At 38.5% G+C, this 24,255-nt stretch overlaps 1 long non-coding RNA gene across 9 annotated transcripts in view; it reads left to right on the top strand.

Annotated features, from left to right (window-relative positions):
• The window catches only part of LOC102899731, a 230,005-nt gene that overhangs the window by 136,966 nt on the left and 68,784 nt on the right, over positions 1 to 24,255 (top strand). The window contains exon 8 of one of the 9 annotated variants that reach the window (XR_006596937.1): positions 16,849 to 16,913. The exons of the other annotated variants lie outside the window; for them this stretch is intronic. This is a non-coding gene — a long non-coding RNA (uncharacterized LOC102899731). The remainder of the gene's footprint in view (positions 1 to 16,848; positions 16,914 to 24,255) is intronic. 9 annotated transcript variants of the gene reach the window in all.

Below are 24,255 nucleotides of genomic sequence, written 5' to 3' on the forward strand. Positions count from 1 at the left end.
ATCTAATATATCTAATTTTTCATCCCATTTTCCCTTTCTATCCCTCTATCCTCTCTCAATTTAGACAGTGTCTCCTCTGTTTATTTGTTACAAAGATTTCAGTTGTGACTCACCGTCAGAGTAAATGCTGACAGTTTACCCAAAAAACTTTCAATAACTGAGATAAATTTCAACACTAACAAAAAGTAAGCCTTTTCCTGCTAGTATGTTTTTGATCAACATGAAAAGCGCAGTCAGGCCTCTTTTGTATAGGCCAACAGATTTTTTATTGCTGTGATATTTATATTTTGGTCATTTGTATTTTTATTAGGCATTTGTAAGTACAAAAATTCGATCAAATGGACAGACGGATCATGTTCATGTAAATGTATATATATCCGAAAAATGGTCTTTGCCTCCTTGAGGGGAAGTTTAACAATATTTTACATCAAGAATAACTTTAGTTCAATTATCAGTCAGGGGTGCTCTTTGAGTTGTTTGGTGGTAACAGAGTTTCACAGTGCAGATACATTACCCCTTATATCCCACCATCAGATGCATTGGGAATGCACAAAAAGAGCTGTGTGTGATCAAGCAGAGAGAACACTGGCACTGGAATTCCCTGATCTTGGTTTGGGTTCTGGTTTGCCACTTAAAACTGGTAAGGTCTTGTTGGAGTAAGCCAGTTTGTCCCTCTGGGCTCCACTTCTTAGGTGTTTAGTGGGGATAATCACTTATATCTTATAGGTATTTTGTGTGGGATCAGGTATCACAATGCACATCACTGGATTGTTATGAATTTTACTATGTGGGAGTTGAATCTGTGCCTCCGTGCGCATCTACCCCAAAGAACTCTTCCCAAGGCAAATAAGAGCACAGTGGGATTGTGAGTGAACTCCGATGTTGAAAGTGGATTATCAAAATGGAAACGTGAAGTTCTAAAGTGTAGCTTTTGGAGCTTTGCCTCTAAGCTTAGCAGCAATGACAGATATAATAGTAATAACAAAGACCAAAAAATTATAGGAACTAATGATATTTTAGGGGCACCTGGGTGACTCAGTTAACCATCTGACTTCAGCTCAGGCCGTGATCTTGCAGTTTGTGGGTTTGAGCCCCATGTTGAGCTCTGTGCTGACAGTTCAGAGCCCGGAGCCTGCTTCAGATTCTGTGTCTTCCTCTCTCTCTCTGCCCTCTCCTGCTCATACTCTCTCTCTCTCTCTCAAAAAATAAACCTTAAAAATATTTAAAATGGTGTATTTTTAAAATAAATTACTGCCTTTGAAAGAAAGTCTAACTTTTTTCTGTATACATCTATAAACAAAAGCTGGTAAGGAACATCTGATTTGAACTGAATTCTTCTTAAGTTTCCCCTTATAGGAAATTGTGTTTAAAGTTCCTTAAAAAAGGAAAGCTCAGGGTGCCTGGCTGGCTCAGTCGGTGGAGCATGTAGCTCTCGATCTTGGGTTGTGAGTTTGAGCCACATGTTGGATGTAGAGATTACTTAAAAGTAAAAAGATCTTTTAAAAAAGGAAGGCTCAGTTCTCAGTCTTACATAGAAAACATGTCAATAACTTCTCTCTCTCTCTCTCTCTCTCTCTCTATATATATATATATATATGCTTGTTTGTATTTGCTGCTTGTTTGTATATATATATATTTGAGAGAGAGAGAGAGAGAGAGAGAGGGCGCAAGTGAGCAAGGGGCAGAGAGAGAGTGAATCCAAGGAAGGGCAGAGGGAGACAGAGAGAGAGGGAGAGGGAAAGAAAGAGAGAGAGAGAGAGAGAGAAAGTAGGGCTCACCTGAAGTGAGCCCCAAAACGGGGCTCGTGTTCACCTGAAGCAGGGCTTAAGCACACACAGTGTGGGATTTGAACTTAAAAAACTATTAGATCAAGACCTGAGCCAAAGTCAGATGCTTAAAGACTGAGATACCCAGGTGCCCCAAAACATGTCAATAACTTCTATAAAACTATCACTTCCTCCTCTTTTAGCACTTATTAAATTGAATTATAATTGTTTTCACATGCCCGACATTTCTACCAGACTGTGAATTGTATTGACCAGAGATGTGAATGGTAGGAAGAAGGAAGGAAAAAGGAAGATTCCCCTTCCTCATTAATTTAAGGAACATCTGATTTGAACTGAATTCTTCTTAAGTTTCCCCTTATAGGAAATGATGTTCACTTAATTTATGGAGTACTTTTTTAAGTGTCAGGGTTTGGGTGTGTAAAGTAACAGCAAAAAAATGACTCTGATTTCAGAGAATCTAGTCTAGCAGGACATATTGGTAAATGAAATAGGAGGCAGATAGTTCAAGTGCTGGCAGAGGAACATATATAGAGGGTGTTTGGAGAGTGGCACTTATGAAGGACTTTGCTGGGAGGTAAAATTTGAGATAACTACCACGTGGGCTGAAATGAAGTTGGGGAGTTATAGTCTAGCCAAGGGAAAAAGTGGTCTGAAAACACAGAAGTTACATCTGTGCTAGATCTAGATCAAGACCATCAGGTCTACCTAGATCAAGCTAAGGAGTCTAAATTTTATATTTAGAGTTTCAAGAAGGTACTGAAGGAATTTGAGTTCAGGAGTGACATGATTGAAATTGAACGGTCTAAAAATTAGTCTGCCATCAGAGGGAGTAATGGATGGAAGGAGGTGGGAATTGGGGAGGTGAGAGGGAAGATAAGGGGGCTGAATCTGGGCTATGCAATGATTAGACTAAGAAATGAAGTAAGGAGATAGTAGTAGAAATGGGGAATGTATACAGATTTGAGTGATTATGGAGGTAGAAAAATATGGGATGATTGGGATGATTGATAAGTGATTTAAAAGTGTCCAGGATGGCTACTAAGAGTTTTGCTTGAACAAGCATGTCATGGTGCCAGTAATTAAAAAGGTTTTAGGGGGGCGCCTGGGTGGCGCAGTCGGTTAAGCGGCCGACTTCAGCCAGGTCACGATCTCGCGGTCCGTGAGTTCGAGCCCCGCGTCGGGCTCTGGGCTGATGGCTCGGAGCCTGGAGCCTGTTTCCGATTCTGTGTCTCCCTCTCTCTCTGCCCCTCCCCCGTTCATGCTCTGTCTCTCTCTGTCCCAAAAATAAATAAACGTTGAAAAAAAAATTAAAAAAAAAGGTTTTAGGGAAAAGATAGTTGAATTTGGGACATATTGACAAATTGAGTTGGAGGGGCCCCTGGGTGGCTCAGTGGGTTAAGCGTCTGACTCCTGGTTTGGGCTCAGATCATGATCTCACGGTTGGTGAATTTGTCGGGTTCCAGGCTGACAGCGCAGAGCCTGCTTGGAATTCTCTCTCTCTCCCTCTCTCTCTGCCGCTCCCCTGGTCATTCTCCCTTCCAAAATAAATAAATAAACTTAAGCAAACAAACAAACAAACAAACAAACAAACAAACAGAGTGTGAGATGCTCATAGGACATCCAGGAGATGTGTAGCAGGCAGTGGAATGTGTTAATCTACAGTTGAACCATCCAATAGCAATATAATGCAAACCGTGTATATAATTTAAATTTTTCTAATAGTCAGTAGGGATATTTATGTATAGATTTGTGTCGATATATTTTCATTCCTATGGGATAAAAGCCCAGGAGAGTAATTTCTGGGTAACCATATATTTGGTTTTTAAAGACATTGCCAAACTGTTTTCTAGAGTGGCTGCGCCATTTTGCCTTGCCATCAGCAACATACGAGAGTTTCAATTAATCAGCATCATTGCCTACACTGGGTATGGTCACTTTAAAGAAAAAAAAATTTTTTAACTATTTATTTTTGAGAGACAGAGTGCAAGCAGGGGTGGGTGGTGGGCAGAGAGAGAGAGGGAGACACAATCTGAAGCAGGCTCCAGGCTCTGAGCTGTCAGCACAGAGCCCTATGTGGGGCTTGAACCCATGAACTGCAGGATCACGACCTGAGCCAAAGTCGGATACTTAACCGACTGAGCCACCCAGGCACTCCTTGTTTTGTTTTTTAAGCCATTCTGTTGTGTGTGTAGTGATATCTTATTACATATTTAATTTACATTCCCTTAACGACTAATGATGTTGAGTGTCTTCTTGTGTGCCTAGTTGCCAACGTGCAACTTCTTTGGCCAAATGTTCACATTTTTGGCATACTTTGGGGGTGCGGGATTTTGTGTTTTTGTTCTTCAGTTTTGAGAATTTTATAAATTCTGGATACGAATCCTTTGTTATATATGTGATTTGCAAATATTTTTTGCCAGTTTGTAGATTGTCTTTTCATTGTTCAACTAGTCTTTCACGGGGTTAAAGTTTTACATTTTGATGAGGTCTATTAATTTAGTCTTTTATGGATTGTGCCTTTGGTGTAATATATAATAACTCCTTACCTAATTTTAGGTCATGACTAAATTTTATAGTTTTATGTTTTACACAAATTTCTATTTGTGATGTATGTTTTACATTTAGATGTAGATCTAAGCTAATTTTTGAGGTTTAGATTGAGGTTCATTTTCTGCATGTGTATGTTCAATGGTTTAAACACCATTTTTTGGAGAGCACCTGGGTAGCTCAGTTGGTTAAGCTTCCAACTTCAGCTTAGGCCGTGATCTCCCGGTTCTTGGGTTTGAGCCCTGCATTGGGCTCTGTGCTGACAGCTCAGAGCCTGGAGCCTGCTTCAGATTCTGTGTCTCCCCCTCTCTCTGTCCCTCTCCTGCTTGCACTCTGTCTCTCTCTCGCTCAAAAACAATAAACATTTAAAAAAAAATAATAAACACCATTTTTTAAGGATTTGCCATGATTTCTTCTTCTTTTTTTTTTTTTTTACATATTTTTGTTTAAATTCTAGTTAATTAACATATGATGTAATATTGATTTCAGGAATAGAATTTAATGATTCCTCACTTAAATAAAACACCCTGTATTCATCCTAACAAGTGCCCATTTAGCCCATCTCCCACCCACCTCCCTCCATCAACCCTCAGTTTGTTCTCTATCATTGAATCTCTTATGGTTTGCCTTCCCTTCTCTCTTTTCCCCCCTTTCCATATGTTCATCTGTTTTGTTTCTTAAATTGCACATATGAGTGAAAACATATGGCATTTGCCTTTCTCTGACTTATTTTGCTTAGCATAATACATTTTAACTCCATCCATGACATTACAAATGGCCAAGATTTCATTCTTTTTGATGGCTGAGTAGTATTCCATTGTATATATATGTACTGCATCTTCTTTATCCATTCACTAGTCAATGGACATTTGGGCTCTTTCCATAGTTCGACTATTGTTCAAAATGTTGCTGTAAACATCAGGGTGCGTGTACCCCTTCAAATCTGTATTTTATATCCTTTGGGTAAATAACTAGGTAGTGCACTTATTTTTAACTTTTTGAGGAACCTCCATGCTGTTTTCCAGAGTGGTTGTGCCAGTTTGCATTCCCACCGACAATGTAAGAGGATTCCCCTTTCTATGCATCCTTGCCAACATCTTCAATGCCATTTTTTGAAAATACTATTCTATTCCATGATTTGCCTTTGTATTGTAAAAAAAAGTTAAGTATATTTGATGTTTTTCTCTTTCTGGACTCTATCTCTATTTTTAAAGTTTATTTTGAGAGAGGGAGAGGGAGTACATGGGAGATCTGGGGAGTGGCAGAGAGAGAGAGACAATCCCAAGGAGGCTCTGTGCTGCCAGCATGACAGTGAGGCTCAGTCTCACGAACCTTGAGATCATGACCTGAACCAAAACCAGGAGTCAGATGCTTAACCCATTGAGCCACCCAGGGGTCCCTGGACTCTATATTTTCTATGTTTTTCTTCAGTTTTATTTACTTAAGTAATCCCTACACCCCACACGAGGCTATAACTCATGACCCAGAGATCAAGAGTTGTATTGAAAATGTCTATCATTTCACCAATACCATACTTCCCTGATAACTGTAGCTTCATAGTAAGTGTTAAAATTGGATGGTGTGATTCTTCCAAATATATTCTTAAAAAAATTATTTAGATTTTTCTGGGTACTTGTTATATTTGGCTTTTCAATATCTACAAAAGTCCTTATGGGATATTGACTAGAATTCTGTTAAACATATATGTCAATTAAGGGAGAACATCTAAATCAATGTCTTACATATATATTGAATCTTCCAATCCATAAACAAGATATGTCTCTTTATTTGTTTTGGCCTTTGATTTTTTCTGTAGCATTTGTAGTTTTCATCATATGGATCCTAATTATACTTTATGAGGTTTATGCTTAAGTATTTTTTTTTTTTGAAGATACCATGAATGGTACTGTTTTTTTTTTTTAATTTAGTTTTTAATTATTCATTGCTGGTACATAGAAATAAGACTGATTTATTTAATTAAATAGTTCATTTTAATATGATTGCAACAGTAGGAAATAATACATGTATCCTTACTTAGTTTCATTGTGTATGGATATACCACATATTTATCCATTCATCTGTTGACAAACATTTGGATTAGTTCCACTTCTTTACCATGGTGAACAATACTGCTAATTACTATTTGTTTACAAGATTTGTGGGAACATATATTTTTATTTTTCCTGGGTATATACCTAGGATTGAAATTGCTGAGTCACATGGCAACTATGTATTTCACTTCTGAAGAACTGCCAAACTCTTTTCCACAGGCAGCTAAGGCATTTTACATTCCTGCGAACAGAGTGCAAGTGTTCTAATTTCCTCATATCCATACCAACACTTGTTATTTTCCGCCCTTTGATTCCAGTCATCCATCCTAGTGGGTGTGAAGTAGTATCTTATTGTGGCTTTGATTTAAATTTCCCTAATGATTAATGATGTTGAACATTTGTCCTGTACTTGTTGCCATTTATATGTGTTCTTTGAAGAAATTTCCTCCAAGTCCTTTGCCTATTTTTTAATTGAGTTGTTTGTCTTTTTGTTGTTGAGTTGTAACATATTTACATCTTCTGGATATTAAGTCCTTATTAGGTATATAATTTACAAATATTTTCTGTACATTGTCTTTTCACTTTATTGATAATATCCTTTGTTGCACAAAAGTTGTTTTTTTTTTTTTTTATTTTGATGAAGTCCAGTTTATCTCTTTTTTCTTTTGTTGCTCATGCTTTTGGTGTTAAATCTAAGAATTTATATTCATTGCTAAGTCTGAATTCATAAAGCCTTACTCCTATTAAAAGATTTGCTCCTTTTATTTTTTTATTTTTAAGTTTATTTATTTTTGAGAGAGAGAGAGAGAGAGAGAGAGCATGTGCAAGAGCAGGGGAGGGGCAGAGAGAGAGGGGGAGAGAAAGAAATCCTAAGCAGGCTCTGCACTGTCAGTGCAGAGCCCGTGAGGGCTTGAACTCACGAACTGTGAGATCATGACCTGAGCTGAAATCAAGAGTCAGACCCTTAATCAAGAGCCACCTAGGCACCCCAACATTTACTCATTTTAAAAGAAACTTCTAGTTTCATTGTTCATTTTGAGCTAATTTTTTGCATATGGAGTGAGATTCAAGTCCAGTTTCATTCTTTTCCATGTAGTTAGTCAATTATCCCAGCACAATTTGTTGAAGAGACTATTCTCTCCCCGTTGAATGGTCTTGTCAAAAATCTGGGCACTCAATTCTTATATTTCTATACGAATTTGAGGATCACCTTTTTCATTTCTTAAAAAAAAAAGCCATTGGGATTTTAACAGATTTTACTGAATCTATAGATCAATTTGGGCAGTATTGCTGTATCAAAAAAATGTTAAGGATTCCAATCTACAGACACAGACGTCTTCCATATATTTATGTTTTTAAAAATTACTTTCAATAATATTTTTGTTGGTTTAGTGTACAGGACTTGTGCTCGCCTTCTAGTCTCTTGTTTAAGTTTATTCCTAAGTATTATATTTGTTTTGATATTTCTGCAAATGGAATTATTTTCTTAATTTCATTTTTGGATTGTTCATGGCTAGTGATGGAAACATAACTGATTTATGTGTCTTGAATCCTACAACTTTGCTGAACTGGTTTCTGAGCTTTAATAATTGTTCTGTAGATTTTTTTCTTTCTTAAAAATTCCCAGGATAGTTAACATACCGTGTTGCTTTCAGGTGTACAATATAGTGATTCAACAATTCCATACAGCATTACTCAGTGCTCATCATGAGAAGTGTACTTTTAATTCCCCTTGCCTATTTCACCCATCTTCCAACCCACCATCTATTTTGCAGATTTATTTATTTATTTATTTATTTATTTATTTTATTTATTTATTTAATTAATTTATTTTTTTAATATGAAATTTATGGTCAAATTGGTTTCTATACAACACCCAGTGCTCATCCCAAAAGGTGCCCTCCTCAATGCCCATCACCCACTTTTCCCTCCCTCCCACCACCCCATCAACCCTCAGTTTATTCTCAGTTTTTAAGAGTCTCTTATGGTTTGGCTCCCTCCCTCTCTAACTTTTTTTTTTCCTTCCCCTCCCCCATGGTCTTCTGTTAAATTTCTCAGGATCCACATAAGAGTGAAAACATATGGTATCTCTCTTTCTCTGTATGACTTATTTCACTTAGCATAACACTCTCCAGTTCCATTGTAGAATTTTTTAAATGATTGTCTATATGTAAGATCCTGTCATCTTTGAATGAAAATAGATGCCTTTTTTCAAATTGCCTAATTGTTCTGGCTAAAATCTGTCATAAAATGTTTGCTGGAAATAGTGAGAATGGGTATCCATTTCTTGTTCCTGATAAAGGGAGAAGATATCCAATCTTTCACCATTAGGTATAATGATAGTTGTGTAATTTTTTTGTAGATGAACTTTATAAGGTTGAGAAACTTCCTTTTAATTTCTGTTTGTGAGTTTTTGTAATCCATAATGAAAAGAATTTTGCTAGATGCTTTTACTACATCTATTGAGATGATCGTGTGCTTTTATTTCTTTATTCTACTAATACGGTGTATTATGTTAATTGATTTTCACATGTTAAACCAACTTTGTATTCCTGAGCTACATCCCACTTCTCCTGGTGTGTAATCTTCTTAATGTGCTATTGGCTTCAGTTTGTTAGTATTTTGTTGATGATTTTTGGCTCTATATGCATAAGGGATTTGATCTGTAGTTTTCTTATGATGTCTTGGGGGTCAGAATAATACAGTCCTAATATAATGAACTAGAAAGGGGTTTTCCTCCTCTACTACATTGCGGATGAGTTTAAGAAGGATTGGTATTAATTCTTCTTTAAATGTTTGATAAAGTTTACCAGTAAGCCATCTGTTCCTGGGCTTTTTTTTATTAGAAATTTTTTTGATTAATGATTTAATCTCTTTGCTCATAATAGGTCTTTTTATATTTTCTATTTGTTCTGCATGTTTTTAAGAATTTGTTCATTCATCCAGATTATCTAATTTATTAGCATAGAATCATTCATTGTATTTATTTTCTTAAATTAAAAAAATTGTTATGTTTATTCATTTTTGAGAGACAGAGACAGAGCATGAGTGGGGGAGGGGCAGAGAGAGAGGGAGACACAAAATCCAAAGCAAGCTCCAGGCTCTGAACTGTCAGCACAGAGACCAACACAGGGATTGAACTCACGAACTGTGAGAACATGACCTGAGCTAAAGTTGGATGCTTAACTGAATGAGCCACCCAGGCGCCCCTCATTGTGTTTATTTTCAATTCTTTTTATTTCTGTAAGTTCAGTAGTAATGTCCTCAATTTCATTCCTAATTTTGAGTCTTATCTCTTTATTTTTATTGGTCTAGCCGAAGGTTTGTCAATTTTGTTAAGGTATTCAAAGAGCCAACTTTTAGTTTCATTGATTTTCTACATTATTTTTCTGTTCTCTATTCATGAGGGAAATGGTTCCATAGTGTTTCTTGTAATATCTTTTTTTGGTTCTTGTATTAGGTAGTTCTGGCAAGAAATATACTCTCAACTATAGAGAACTGACTGATGGTTACTAGAAGGGAGCTGGGTGTGGGGAATGGGCTAAATTGGTGGGGATTAAGGAGGGCACTTGTGATGAGTTCCAGATGATGTGATATATGGAAATGTTGAATCACTATATTGTAGACCTGAAACTAATATTACACAGTATGCTAACTAACTGGAATTTAAATTAAAAAATCAGGAAATGGTACCCCTTTTATTTTTGATAAGAGTCTGTAATGTGGACAGTTGTATACCCGGTATATCTCAAAGCCTTTGGTATTCAGCTTAAGATCAGATCCATACATGTGCAGTTCAAGATAAAAGTCTAGGAGTTCATGCACAAATCTATTGGGTTACTTTCCTGACTTCCTTCTCCTTATCCAGCTCCACAACACATTCAGTTTCTAGAGTTCACTTCTCTTGGTCACTTTGTAAAAACACTGGGTTTTAGTTATGTGTACCACTGCATATTTCCACACCTATGTCTGCTCCCATGGCCAAGGGAGAGAATGAGAAAAAAAATGCCAGAGCATTTCCCCCACTCTTTTACCAGTGGAGATGCCCTTTTTATTTCCTTGGACCAGAAGCTGAGAGCTTCTCTTGAAATTCTATTTGCCCCCAGTGTGCAGTTCTTTTTTTTCCCCCGAGTTTTATTTATTTGAGTAATCTCTACACCCCATGTGGGGCTCTAACTCACAACCCAGAGATCAAGAGTTGAATGTTCTTCTGACTCAGCCAGCCAGGCACCTCGCCCCTCAGTGTGCAGTTCTAGGTTTCTGGCTAAATATCCAAGACAGGAGATACCAGAGGAAAAAAGAAGTAGAAAACTCATCTCTAGTTCAGTGGTACTTTGAGTTCTGATTTCTTCGGCTGCTCATTCATCTGTCCAAGGTTATTAGTTGCTTGAGTAAGCTTACATCACCTAGAATGGAACCAGACTCCTTTTCACTTATTTTAATTATTTTGTTTCTGATAATTCTTTACAGGGGTAGTGATGAAGAAGATGGCTGCAGGTTAGAGAGAAGCAGATGTGGGAAGGGGAAATAAAGAACATTTGCTCCCTTTTCTTCCTATTCCAAATTCCACTGACTTTTATTCTACATTTAAAAGAGGCCCTTGCAAAGCCAGCATGTATATAAGACAATCTAATTTACGTTTTAGAAATATTTTTTTCTTTTGTTGTATTGAGAAGGTATAGCTAGGGGAAGGAAAACCAAGAGTGAAAGAAGGTGAGATCTTTCCTGGTTCTTGTTTGAAAGAGAAGTTACATTTGGGTATAAGATTATTTTGGTCTCTATTTTGACCCTATCATTCTGACCCTAAGAATGTTTGACTGTATTTAGTCAAAAACAAAGACATAAATAAATTTGCAATGTAAGTATTTTCTGAAGCAAACTCAAATAAGCCAAATTAATTACTTTATCATTTTTTTAAAAATGGAGATGCTAAATGTGTCCTCTATTTACATTTCAACTTTATTATGCTGAAATTATTTCCTAGACATAAATCTTTTCCTTATAAAGTATACAGGGAAGGTTTGTTTCTTCTTTTCAGGTTCTGATATCATTTTTTTTTTAAAGTAGGCTTCATGCCCAGCACAGAGCCCAATGTGGGGCTTGAACTCATGCCTGTGAGATCATGACCTGAGTTGTGATCAAGAGTTGGGTGCTTAACTGACTGAGCCACCCAGGCACCCCTGATAGCAATTTTTTGAGAACCATTTTGTTAAGAATTAAGTTGGAGCAGAGGACTAGCTAATCTAATTATTTCCCTATGATTTTTAAAATTTGGTATGATTTATACTATTTGTTTTAGATAGTATAGTACTTAAATTATGGTGAAACTTGCCATTTTAGCTACTTTAAAGGTACAACTTAGTGAAATTTAGTACATTAACAATGTTGTGGACCATTACAAATTATATCAGTTATTTTAGGGGCCTGGGTGGCTCAGTCAGCTCAGAGTCTGATTCTTGATTTTCGCTCAGGTCATGGTCTCACAGTGTGAGACCAAGCCCCGCATTGGGCTTCTTGCTGGACATGCAAACTGCTTGGGATTCCTTGTCTTCCTCTGCCTTTGCCCCTCTCTTGCTTTGTGCATGCACTGCCTCACTTTTTCTCTCTCTCACAAGAAAAAAAAAAGATATCAATTTTAGTAATAAACTTTCTCTATTCAATAATTTTTTACCAAATTAAATTGTTTAAGATTTATAGATCAAATTTTTCTTTTGTACAGATTAATCATTATTAGTTTAACTCTGTGTTTGTTGTCATTATTATCTAGAGTGTAGTATTTTAAAATTAATAAAAGAGAGTTTATGGTTATTTTGTAAGTAACCCATGAAAAATTATGAGCCAGTTGCTCTGGATTGTTTTCACTTTTTCTATTTCTGGTATCTGGCCTATTACAGTGTTATACTAATTCTTTACTAGTGATGATTGAATGCAGAGACTACTAAAGTGGCCATGATCTTAAGGAAGCATATAGCAGATACTGGGGCTAAAATAGTAAGATTAAAATATCTTTGGGGCGCCTGGGTGGCTCAGTCGGTTGGGCGTCTGACTTCAATTCAGGTCACGATCTGGCGGTCCGTGAGTTTGAGCCCCGCGTTGGGCTCTGGGCTGATGGCTCAGAGCCTGGAGCCTGCTTCCGATTCTGTGTCTCCCTGTCTCTCTGCCCCTTCCCTGTTCATGCTCTGTCTCTCTCTGTCTCAAAAATAAATAAACGTTAAAAAAAAAATTAAAAAAATATCTTTGAAGTCAATGACATAGACTAAAACTCTAAGGGAAATGATGGCTTTAAAACATTTTGGTTTTGGTTTCAGCACCATGTTGGTAAGATATTATCAATCTTGGGGTTTATTTCCTGTGAAAACTAGCATTTTGTAGTTTTGGAGTCTAGCTGCAAACTGCAGTAGCCCTGGAGAATTTATAGTAGTTGGAGTAAAGATAACAGAAAGATTATCAAGTACTGAGGCTTAACTTTTATTGTTTTGTAAATTATTGCATACACAATTTTGTATTTTTTAAAAATGTTCTTTCTTTCTTTCTTTCTTTCTTTCTTTCTTTCTTTCTTTCTTTGTACTTATTTATTTTTTAAATTTACATCCAAGTTAGTTAGCATATTGCAACAGTGATTTCAGGAGTAGATTTCTTAATGTTCCTTACCCATTTAGCCCACCCCACCACACCCCCTCCAGTAACCCTCTGTTTGTTCTCCATATTTAAGAGTCTCTTATGTTTTGTCCCCTCCCTGTTTTTATATTATTTATGCTTCTCTTCCCTTACGTTCATCTGTTTTGTCTCTTAAAATCCTCATATGAGTGAAGTCATATGATATTTGTCTTTCTCTGACTAATTTCACTTAGCATAATGCCCTCTAGTTTCATCTACGTAGTTGCAAATGACAAGATTTCATTCTTTTTGATTGCCGAGTAATACTCCAGTGTGTGTGTGTGTGTGTGTGTGTGTGTGTACACATATATATACCTATATGTATACACATATATATGTATATATATATGTGTATATATATATCACATCTTCTATATCCACTCCATCCATCAATATAAATATTGGGGTGCATGTGCCCCTTCAAAACAGCATTCCTGTATCCCTTAGATAAAGACCTAGTAGTGCAATTTCTGGTAGTTCTATTTTTAATTTTTTGAGGAACCTCCATACTGTTTTCTAGAGTGGCTGCACCAGTTTGCATTCCCACCAGCAGTACAAAAGAGATCCTCTTTCTCCGCATCCCTGCCAAATTTGTTGTTGCCTGAGTTGTTAATGCAGCCATTCTGACAGATGTGAGGTGGTATCTCATTGTGATTTTGATTTGTATTTCTCTGATGATGAGTGATGTTGAGCATTGTTTCATGTGTCAGCTGGCCATCTGGATGTCTTCTTTGGAGAAGTGCCTATTCATGTCTTTTGCCCATTTCTTCACTGGATTATTTGTTTTTTGGGTGTTGAATTTGATAAGTTCTTTATAGATTTTTGGATACTAACCCTTTATCTGATGTGTCATTTGAAATATCTTCTCCCATTCTGTCAGTTGCCTTTTAGTTTTGCTGATTGTTTCCTTTACTGTGCAGAAGCTTTTTATTTTGATGAGGTCCCAGTAGTTCATTTTTGCTTTTGTTTCCCTTGCCTCTGGAGACGTGTTGAGTAAGAAGTTGCTGTGGCCATGTATTTTAATATATATAAAACAATGGTGTACATATTTATTTTAATTAAAAAATAAGTTTTACAATGTATGTTTTTATTGCAGTGCATCTTCTTGGGAATCCTGAAGTAAAGTCTTATGTCATAACCCAAACACTGTATTTCAAGCCTCAATCTTGAAACAGAAAGGACAACATTATCTAATAATCTTGATATTTAATATTTATGTTTTATTCAGCCATAACAACTGAGAACCAATGTTTATTTACTCATTCAACAAATAATTCTGATCATATTTTGTTTGTAAAGATATCTGCTTAAAATAAGTTGAACAGGAGAGTTAATGAGACAGCATTCAAGATCCATGTTGTCATAACGCTCATATTTTGAAGGGAAGAAGACAGACAGTAAATAAAAGCTAAAATTTTAGGTAATAGTAAATTCTATAAGAGAAATAAAACAATCATTTGATAATAGTGGCTGGAGAGGATATTCCCATTAGATTAGGTGTCTAGAGATGACATTTCTTGATATAGAGCTGAAACCTGGAAAGAATGCTGGGAAGAAGGAAAGCAACTTCAAAAGCTTTGAATTGGGAAGAGGTATGGTGAACTTGAGGAATACAAAGAAGGCCAGCTTGTAGGGCTGGATCATAGAGAGAAATAGGAAGAGTGAGATGTGCTGAGGTAGGAGAAATAGACTGGTAGAGATCATAAGAGGCCATTTAGGCAAGAAAAAGATATTTGCGAATGGTTCTAAATGCAAAGGGAAGTCACTGGTGAGTTTCAAGGGACTTACCATTATCTGTTTTACATTGCAGAAAGATTGCTCTATAGGGAACAGAGTTTAGGGGTTCTAGAGAAAAAAGAAAGGGCTACTGTAGTACTATCAGCAAAAGATGACAATGACATAAGCACAGGTGGTAACAGCAGAGCTGGAGAGAAGGGACAGATAAAGAGGGTCTTTTTGAGGAAAGTAAAGCTGGCCAGTTGAAGAAGTATGTGTTTAGGTGATCTAGAATGGATAAAGGATAGAAGGAAGTCAAGGATGTCTTAGAGGAATTTTGCTTGAACAAATGGTTGGAAGAGATGCCCCTAAATCTAGGCATCTCTTGATAAGTTTGTTGTGAAGGGGTCAGAAAAATGAAGTAATAATTGGAAGGTAATGTAAGTTCAAAGGAGGTGTTGTTGGTTGTTGTTTTTTTGTTGTTGTTGTTTTTTTGAGGGCACAACAAAGTACTTTATTTTATTTTATTTAAAAACTTTTTGTAACGTTTATTCATTTTTGAGACAGAGAGAGACAGAGCATGAATGGGGGAAGGTCAGAGAGAGGGAGACACAGAATCTGAAACAGACTTCAGGCTCTGAGCTGTCAGCACAGAGCCCGACGCAGGGCTCGAACTCACAGACCTCGAGATCGTGACCTGAGCTGAAGTCGGATGCCCAACCGACTGAGCCACCCAGGCTCCCCATTACTTTATTTTTTAAAATTTTATTTTTATTTTTTAAAATTTACATCCAAATTACTTAGCATATAGTGCCACAATGATTTCAGGAGTAGATTCCGTAATGCCCCTTACCCATTTAGCCCATGCGCCCTGCCACAACCCCTCCAGTAACCCTGTTTGTTCTCCATATTTATGAGTTTCTTATGTTTTGTCCCCCTCCCTGTTTTTATATTATTTTTGTTTCCCTTCCCTTATGTTCATCTGTTCTGTCTCTTAAAGTCCTCATATGAGTGAAGTCATATGATATTTGTCTTTCTGTGACTAATTTCACTTAGCATAATACCCTCCAATTCTATCCACATAGTTGCAAATGGCAAGATTTCATTCTTTTTGATCACTGAGTAATACTCCATTGTGTGTGTGTGTGTGTATATATATATATATATATACCCCACATCTTCTTTATCCATTCATCCATTGATGGACATTTGGGCTCTTTCCATACTTTGGCTATTGTTGATAGTGCTGCTATAAACATGGGGGTGCATGTGTCCCTTCGAAACAGCACACCTGTATCCCTTGGATAGAGGCCTAGTAGTGCAATTGCTGGGTAGTAGGGTAGTTCCATTTTTAGTTTTTTGAGGACCCTCCAGACTGTTTTCCAGAGTGGCTGCACCAGCTTGTATTCCCGAGGAGGTGTTGTTTTTTAATGGTATATTTGTATGTTTGTTGGATTATCCAGTAGAGAGAAAGAGTCTAGTGACTTATGGAGAATCACAGGGTAATTGCCAGCTTGAATTTCTTGAATATGGGAAGAGGGGATGAAATTCAGAAAGTAAGGGGAGGGGCTGGCATTTTAAGCATTAGGAAACTTTTTTTTCCTCCATTGAATTAGAGGAAGGCAGAGAATGTGAGTGTAGATGTAGATAAGTTAATAAAGTTGGTGTTAGGAAGTTGAGGGAGTTCCCATCTGATTGCTGCTGTTTTCTCAGGGAAGAATGAAATGAGTTCATGAGCTGTGGAGGGGAGGGGGGCTTGCAGAGAAAGAAGATCTGAAATTTGCCTCAAATGGGAAATGCAGTAGGATTCCTGGGCACTGGTGAGTGCTCTTCATAAATTTAGAGAAAGACCCATCTGCATGACTGTTGATTTTCTCCAAGAACATTCAGCCACAGAGGTGCAAAGAAGGTGGGCAAATTGAATTTACCCAGCATTGGGGTGTAATTAAATGGGAAAGAGGGAGAGGGACAAAAAAAGAGTTAAAGGCAAATTGATGGTCACAGTCATCCATGGAATGTAGCCTGGGAGAGGTAAGAAATGAGGATGTGAGATGATGGAAATGGAAAACCCTTTGCTTTTCTCCACTCAGTTGAATAATCGCTGGCACTGGAGATGGAAAAGGAGAACAGCCGGGAAGGGAGGCATGCCTAAAAGGTGGGAGCTTGACACTGAGATGTTTTTTGCTGTGGTATATTTATTAGTGATGTCAAGGTCAGAGTGACAGCACTGGACACGATGAATGGGTTTCAACAGAGGAAAACACTGGTGAGAAGATCTAAGAACTGAGAAGGTAAAGGATTAAGAAAGCCAATGCTTTCCATAAAATGCCCCCCAGTGAAAAAATACTCTGGGCAGTTCTGTCCAAAACTGAAACAGTCACTCTGGCCACACAACCAAATGATCTCTTCTCCCCTCATTTACCCCAATGATTTTGATCATTGAACTCAATGTTGGCGGCTTCATCCGGGCTTGGAGCAGTGCTGTTTGAAGTGTGTGCACCTAGTGTGCTCAGAGCATGTTGCTTCCTTATAACCAGTCCCTCAAGTCAGCATCCCCAGGGAAAAGTTTACCAGGTATAGCCCTCAAGACCTAACCACAACAGAGTTAATTTTAAAATTTCAAACCCCAGCACAAGATGTGCTGTATACAAATAAGGAATTGGGTGCCGATCTCCAGCTTTTCTCTAGGAGAATTACTTAAGTATTTAACTTAACACATTCTCATTTGAGTAACAGCCAGGCTACGGTAGGTTGTAGCAAGGGGTATTTATTACAGCATGCCTTGAATAGTACTGGAAAAGGTGGTTTTGTCAGCATTACAGAATGTGAAGGTCAGTAAAGTTATCTGACATTTTTGAAAACTCTTGAGATTCTTTGTTCTGTCTCCCAGTGTAATGCAGAAAAAGAAAACAATATTAGAATCGGGGGAGTTAGAATATTATGCATTTAGTGACAGTTGTTGGAAAAATATAAATATTGCTCCCCTGTTTACCAGTAAGGGTACATCATTTCACAGTGCTTTATCCTAACAGGAAGGATTGCAGTCATGGAGGGAAGAGCACATGTTTATGGCAGGCCCACCGTGGGCTGGGCATGAACAAAGCTAAAGACCCTGCCCCTGGGGCTGTACATTTTGGTGGGAGAAGGCAGACAATACAAAATACATATTCAGTATGTTACAGTGGGTAGTTGCTATGAGAAAAGGAAGGAGAGTAAGGAGAAAAGGTGTGAGGTGGGGAGGGGGTGGTGTCTTTTCCCTAGGGTCTTCTGGGTAGGCCCCTGATCAGGGGCATTTGAGAAGAGACATGAAGGAAGTGAGAGAGAATACAGGCTCTAGACGGGACCTCAGGAGCTAGCATTTTCATGTCCACATCTGCCAGCTTCTGCCTGGGCTTCTCGCCTTTCTTCAAACGTGCCCTGCTGTCCCACCTAGAACTTTTCAGCTTGGCTCCCAGAGCTCTGCCTGGCTCTTGCTGATCCTGCAGCAACTCCAAATCCTGTAGGGAGTCATTCCTGACTCTCTGTACCAGGAGTGAAATGGAATTCTCCCCACTTTACCCCTCTTTTGTACCCCTATAGAGTTCTATTATGACACTTATAAAGTGCTATTAGCTTTTGTGTTTATGTACCTTTCCTCTAATGCTAGGCAGCAGGGCCCTTGAGAGTAGGCATTGCATCCTATTCATCCTCAGTGCTCATCACGGCGTCTGACGTACTACAGGTGCCACAATTGTGTGTGTTGGAAAAAATGATATTTAAAGAATACAAAGGAATGAGCTATCAAACCATGAAAAGACCCGGAAAAATCTTAAATGCATACTGCTTAGTGGAAGAAACCAGTCTGAAAATGCTACCTGCTATATGATTCCAGCTATACAGTACTTTGGAAAAGACAAACTACAGAGACAGTGAAAATCTCGGTGGTTGCTGGGGACTAGGTGCAGTCAGGGGAGGAAGGGGAGGAATGAATCAGTAGGTGAAGCACAGGAAACTTTTACAGTGGTGACTCTACTCTGTATGGTATTATAATGATGGATATATGTCATTATTCATTTGTTAAAACCCACAAAACTATCCAACACCAAGAGTGAACACTAATGTAAATTATGGACTATAGTTAACAATAATAATAATAATAATAATGTATTAATATTGGTTCATCAGTTTTAACGAATCAACCCCATTAATGCAAGATGTTAAAAGTAAAGGAAGCTGTGTGTGGGGGGGTGGGTTGGGGAATGGAGAGTTGATATAAGGAATCTTATATATTATCTACTCAATTATTCTGTAAACCTAAAACTTTAAAAAGTTCGTACATTATTAAAAAATAACATTTGGCAGTGAAAGTAAGGATTGATGTACCATAGTAGATTGACTATTTTTTAAGGGTTCTTTTTTTTTTTTTTTTAATTTTTTTTTCAACGTTTATTTATTTTTGGGACAGAGAGAGACAGAGCATGAACGGGGGAGGGGCAGAGAGAGAGGGAGACACAGAATCGGAAACAGGCTCCAGGCTCTGAGCCATCAGCCCAGAGCCCGACGCGGGGCTCGAACTCACGGACCGCGAGATCGTGACCTTGCTGAAGTCGGACGCTTAACCGACTGCGCCACCCAGGCGCCCCAAGGGTTCTTTTTAAAAAGGAATGCTTGCACCTGTGTTAGTTATAATGGTATGAAATACTTGATGGATTTCGTAAGAATCTACCTTCCTTCCTGACTCCTTTCTTACCCTATTATGTATAGTTGAAGGAGCCAGATGAGCAGAGTGTCAGTGTGCTGCATGGGCAACATTACATTCAGGCAGACATGGGCGTGAGTCCTGTCTAGCGGTGAGATCGTGCTGAGCCTCAGTGTCCCCACTGCATGAAGATCCCACTACTGACCTCAGAGTGTCGTGGTGAGGATTCACTGAGACACATGATTAAATGGAGCACAGAAATTGGGGTAAAGAAGATGACGACAACATGCCAGTTTGCTTTATTTTCCCTTTCAAGAGCGCATACAAGTAAAGCAAAAGTCTGAATAGGTGATGGGAGAAATTACGAAGAACACAAAAGACTGCTCACACGTTGGTCTAGCATCGAATTCAAGTTTTAACCTTAAATCTGAGGACTAGCCCTGGTTTCTGTTAGGTTCTGTTAGTTTCCTTTTGAACAGGCACCTACACTGCTCTTTGACACATTTTTAATCTTTTTTAAAAATGTTTTTTATTTATTTCTGAGAGAGAGAGAGAGGTGGGGGGGGGGGAGCGACAGAGACAGAGAGAGAGAGACAGGGAGACACAGACTCCAAAGCAGGCTTCAGGCTCTGAGCTGTCAGCGCAGAGCCCAAAGTGGGGCTCGAACTCATGAACTGCGAGATCATGACCTGAGCTGAAGTCGGACACTCAACTGACTTAGCCATCCAGGCGCCCTGACACATTTTTCTCTTTTGAAACAACTTCTACACAATGACAGGTGAAGTGACTTTTCTCATGTTGGGTTTTCTCCGGTAATAGGTGATGTCATATGTCAGAAGTGAGAAGGTGAGGAGGTAGAATCAGCCAGTTAAGAAATGTGGGGAAAGCTTGGAAGTGCCTCAGTAAGGAACAGGGCATTGATAACAATATATCATACTTCATAATTATTTGGCCACCTGTCTCAGTTTCCTTACAGAGGGAAAATGACCACACCATGTGTTGCTTATCTTTGCATTTGTCGCTTCCATCAAGAGGCAGTGTAATTTTGAGTAGTACATGCTCAATAAATATTTATTGAGTTGAGAATAGATATAGCTCTTCAGGAAAAAGCAGTCCTTTTTATAAGAAAAAAAAAGGAAGCTTATCTATTAGACTCTCATTTATCTATACATCAAAGACTGGGACATATTTAACTGGGACAAACATAGGACATATTTAACACATGTGCGTGTGCATGCACACACACACACACACACACACATGGGAAAACAAAACATTAATCTGGGAACATACTTTCCACGTTTCTTTCTCAGCTTCTTAGTTTGGACAGCTGGGCCAAACATCTGTAGGTTTAAAAGCAGTTCAAAGCAGGGTACAAAGAAAAGAAATGCACTTAAAATATCTCAGCTTGACTCTCATCACTCTGTACAAGGTTCAAATGTGATTTGGACCCCAACACACCAAGCTAAGCTTTGTGTGAGGAAGTAAATGTCAGACTGAAATGGGAAACTGAAGGAGGTCATTCTCTCATTGTTGAGCTTCTCCTTCTTGTCAAACCACTGGGCTGTACGTTGTTGCTCTTGTTTGTCACTGATAGCCTATCACAAAGCCCCTTCTGTTAGGATGCTGTACCTGAAACTCCCACTAGCCAGCAGAGCATAAACACCAAGGTGGAGCCACCTTCCCCAAACCTCTCTCACACAATAGCTACTGCTGTCACAGCAGGACAATTGAGTGGATCTTATGGTGGTATATTTTTTCCCATCATATGCATGACAGAAAGTCTAATGGACCTCGTTCATTTCTTGAGTAGCTTTTAAGTCCCTATAAAATGGCCTGTTATCGGTTCTATCAGTGTTCCCAAGATGTCTACCTGGATGTTAGGGAGCCCTGACAGTAGCTGTATTTTCAGTCCTCCAGTCAGCAAGGAGAAGACAGTAATTAGCTGAAAAGTTAGAGAGGAAGACTATTTGTACCCCAGAAGGAACAGCTAAATACTGATGGCACGGTGTGAAATAAAATTCAAAGCCTTTAAAGTGGAAGGATTAAATGGGCTATATTAATTTAAACAAGGATTAACAAAAAATTTCGATCACTGCCCTTAATAAAAATGTTAAAACTTGATATGACTTTATAGCCAATCTTGGGATATATTCTTCTCTACTTACACCTTGGTATTGTACTGGGAACAAATATTAAAAAAATGGAGAAGAGCAGTAAAATAACATCAGAAAGGCACTGTTTTTAAAATTACCACTCAGAACACCTCTGTCAATTTTCTAAGACTTAAATTTTGGCATAAATGGAAAAGACTTTTTGCATGCAGAAGGAAAAAAAGCGTATCTGATGCTGATATTGCCATCTATCTAGTAGGGGTTTCTGTAGAATTTAAACTATTTTTGGCTTCTAGTAATATGTTGGCTCCTTGAAATATTTCCTGAAATTCCTAACTGCTCCCCGACTCCCAGATGGTAAATACTACCTGGGGCTCCTTACTAAGTATGAGGGCTTACGACTTTCCTGTTCAAACTGCTGGAGTTAATTCTCAGTTCACATAAGTAATTGCTCAAACTAACTTCCATGAGTCTGGGCAATTAATCTTGGGCAGTCTGTGGTGCTCTGTCATCTTGAGGGGGATGTGTTTAAGTTGGATGGGGTCACATAGTCCAAGGCACTGCAGTAGTGTGCATCTGACCAAGGATTCATTTGTGTTGAAGGCATCTTCTCATTCCCCGATATAGGTTGCTAACCACTTAGATGTCCCTTGTTTCTCATCTCAAGGCCCCTATCAATTTGTGCGACACTCCCCATTACTTTCCAGTATGTTTTGCCAGGTGCAAATACTTCCGGTACTTTTAAACTGCATGAGAGTGCAAATCTATGAAGCTGTTTGTGGCCTCTCTTCTTAAATGATTTGTGCAGCATTTATTCTCTGTCTTCACAGGGATCTGCCCAGGCACAGAGTTCAGGGTGCTTCTCACCACCACCCATGGACCACTGCCTTCATAATCTTGTCTCTCTCTCTCTCTCTCAAATTGAAGTATAGTTCACACATGATGTTACATTAATTTCAGGTATACAGCCTAGTGATTGATTCAACAAGTCTGTATGTTATGCTATGCTTACCACAAGGGTAGAAACCACCTGTCACCATACAGTGCTATTACAATACCATTGACTGTATTCCCTATGCACTCATAACCTTCTCCTATGTTTCATCCTCTTGTGAGGAATCTTTTTAAAGTCTTGGGAGACAGTCCTTCCTGTTTTGTCTTGGAGGCATCTTAGCATTGTCTCCAGGGATTAGATTTTAGGAAATCAAAGTAAGATTTATTAGTAACAATTTTTTCATCACGACCTAATCTCTCTTCGGGAATAGCAGAGAACTGAGAGCAGACCATCTGCTTTGAGGGGGAAAGGGAACAAGAGAAACAAGTAAGTGGGGCCAAAAGTCATTTATAGCTGGAAAATATTATTATGCCAGTAGTGCTACATTGCTTTTTACTCAGAATAATGATCATCCATATAGTGTATAATCTGTATAATGTTCATGGACCAATTTTGTCTATTTCCTCACACAAAATCTAGGAATTCAAGAGGACAAACTCATATATCCCTATCAGAATTTATTTTCCTTGATGCCAGGAACAACTTGAATCATTCTATAATGGTGATGGGCACGTGGAAAATGCCTCTGTTGTATAGCTGGACATGATGCTGAAGTATTATTTCTTAGATTTGTAAGCGGAAATTATGATTAGACATCTGTGGCACCAGGCTGCATGATTGTGTATAAAGAACAATTCACCAATGTTGTATGACTTCAGGTAATGAGCCAAGGAACCATCGAGGCACATAGCATAGAACTGTAAGTTGAGCTTTGACTAGAACTGTGTTTCTCAGTGTGGTCTCCAGGCCAACATTATGAGGAACTTACTAGAAATGCAAGTATCCCAGATACACTGAATTTATAACTCTGAGAATAGGGTCTCTATTTCTGTGTTTTAACAAGCCCCCTTTGTAATTCTGTTGCAAGTCAGAGTTTGAGAGCCCCTGGACCAGAGGATGGTTAGCTTGAATCAAATGAGTGATCTTAGGTATGTAGCTTCACTCTCAGCTCTCAGTTTTCTCCTTTAGAATTAAGAATTATTCCATACTTGATCTGGTGGGAAGAGCATCCTTTGTCTTACTCTGCTTAGAACAAGTTACAAACATAGGCCCCGGCTAGTTTTGCTCGGTTTATTGGTTGTAACATATGTCCTTGATCTTATCATTTGCCTGAGAAGAATGGGAGCATGTCTCCGTGTAGTGCACATTCCCTAGGAGGCAAAATGCAAGATGGATAAGGGTGCAGTTTCTCTGGGAAGCAGCCTGGTGTCGAACCACCAGCTCTATCTCTTACTGGGTGATGTTCATGAAGTTTTCACCTTCTCATTTTCCTCAACTGTAAAATTAAAATCATGCTGTAATCCTCCCTAACTCAGAGAGGTAGAATGGGATGATGTCATGTGAGAATGAGGCTGTACAGGTTAGGTGCTTACAGGAAGACCTAGCACTGGTTGGTGCCAAATAGATGTTAGCAAATGCTGGGTTGAGTGCAGGCCGGGATCTGCTATAAGGTCTAGAGTTGGGATAGACACCATCTCCCCACTGAAGGAGCTAGTAAGAAGAACCAGACATGCAAACTTATAATCCCCAAAGGTATTAGACTCTAGAGTGGCACCTGGGAAAAACCAGGACATCATAATGGGACAAGGAGTCTTGAAAGGACAGCTCAAGTACGTTGAGAAGATCCATCACCATGACGGATGGACAGTCA

The sequence above is a fragment of the Felis catus genome, chromosome B1 (assembly GCF_018350175.1).
Source record: "Felis catus isolate Fca126 chromosome B1, F.catus_Fca126_mat1.0, whole genome shotgun sequence".
Classification (NCBI taxonomy): domain Eukaryota; kingdom Metazoa; phylum Chordata; class Mammalia; order Carnivora; family Felidae; genus Felis; species Felis catus.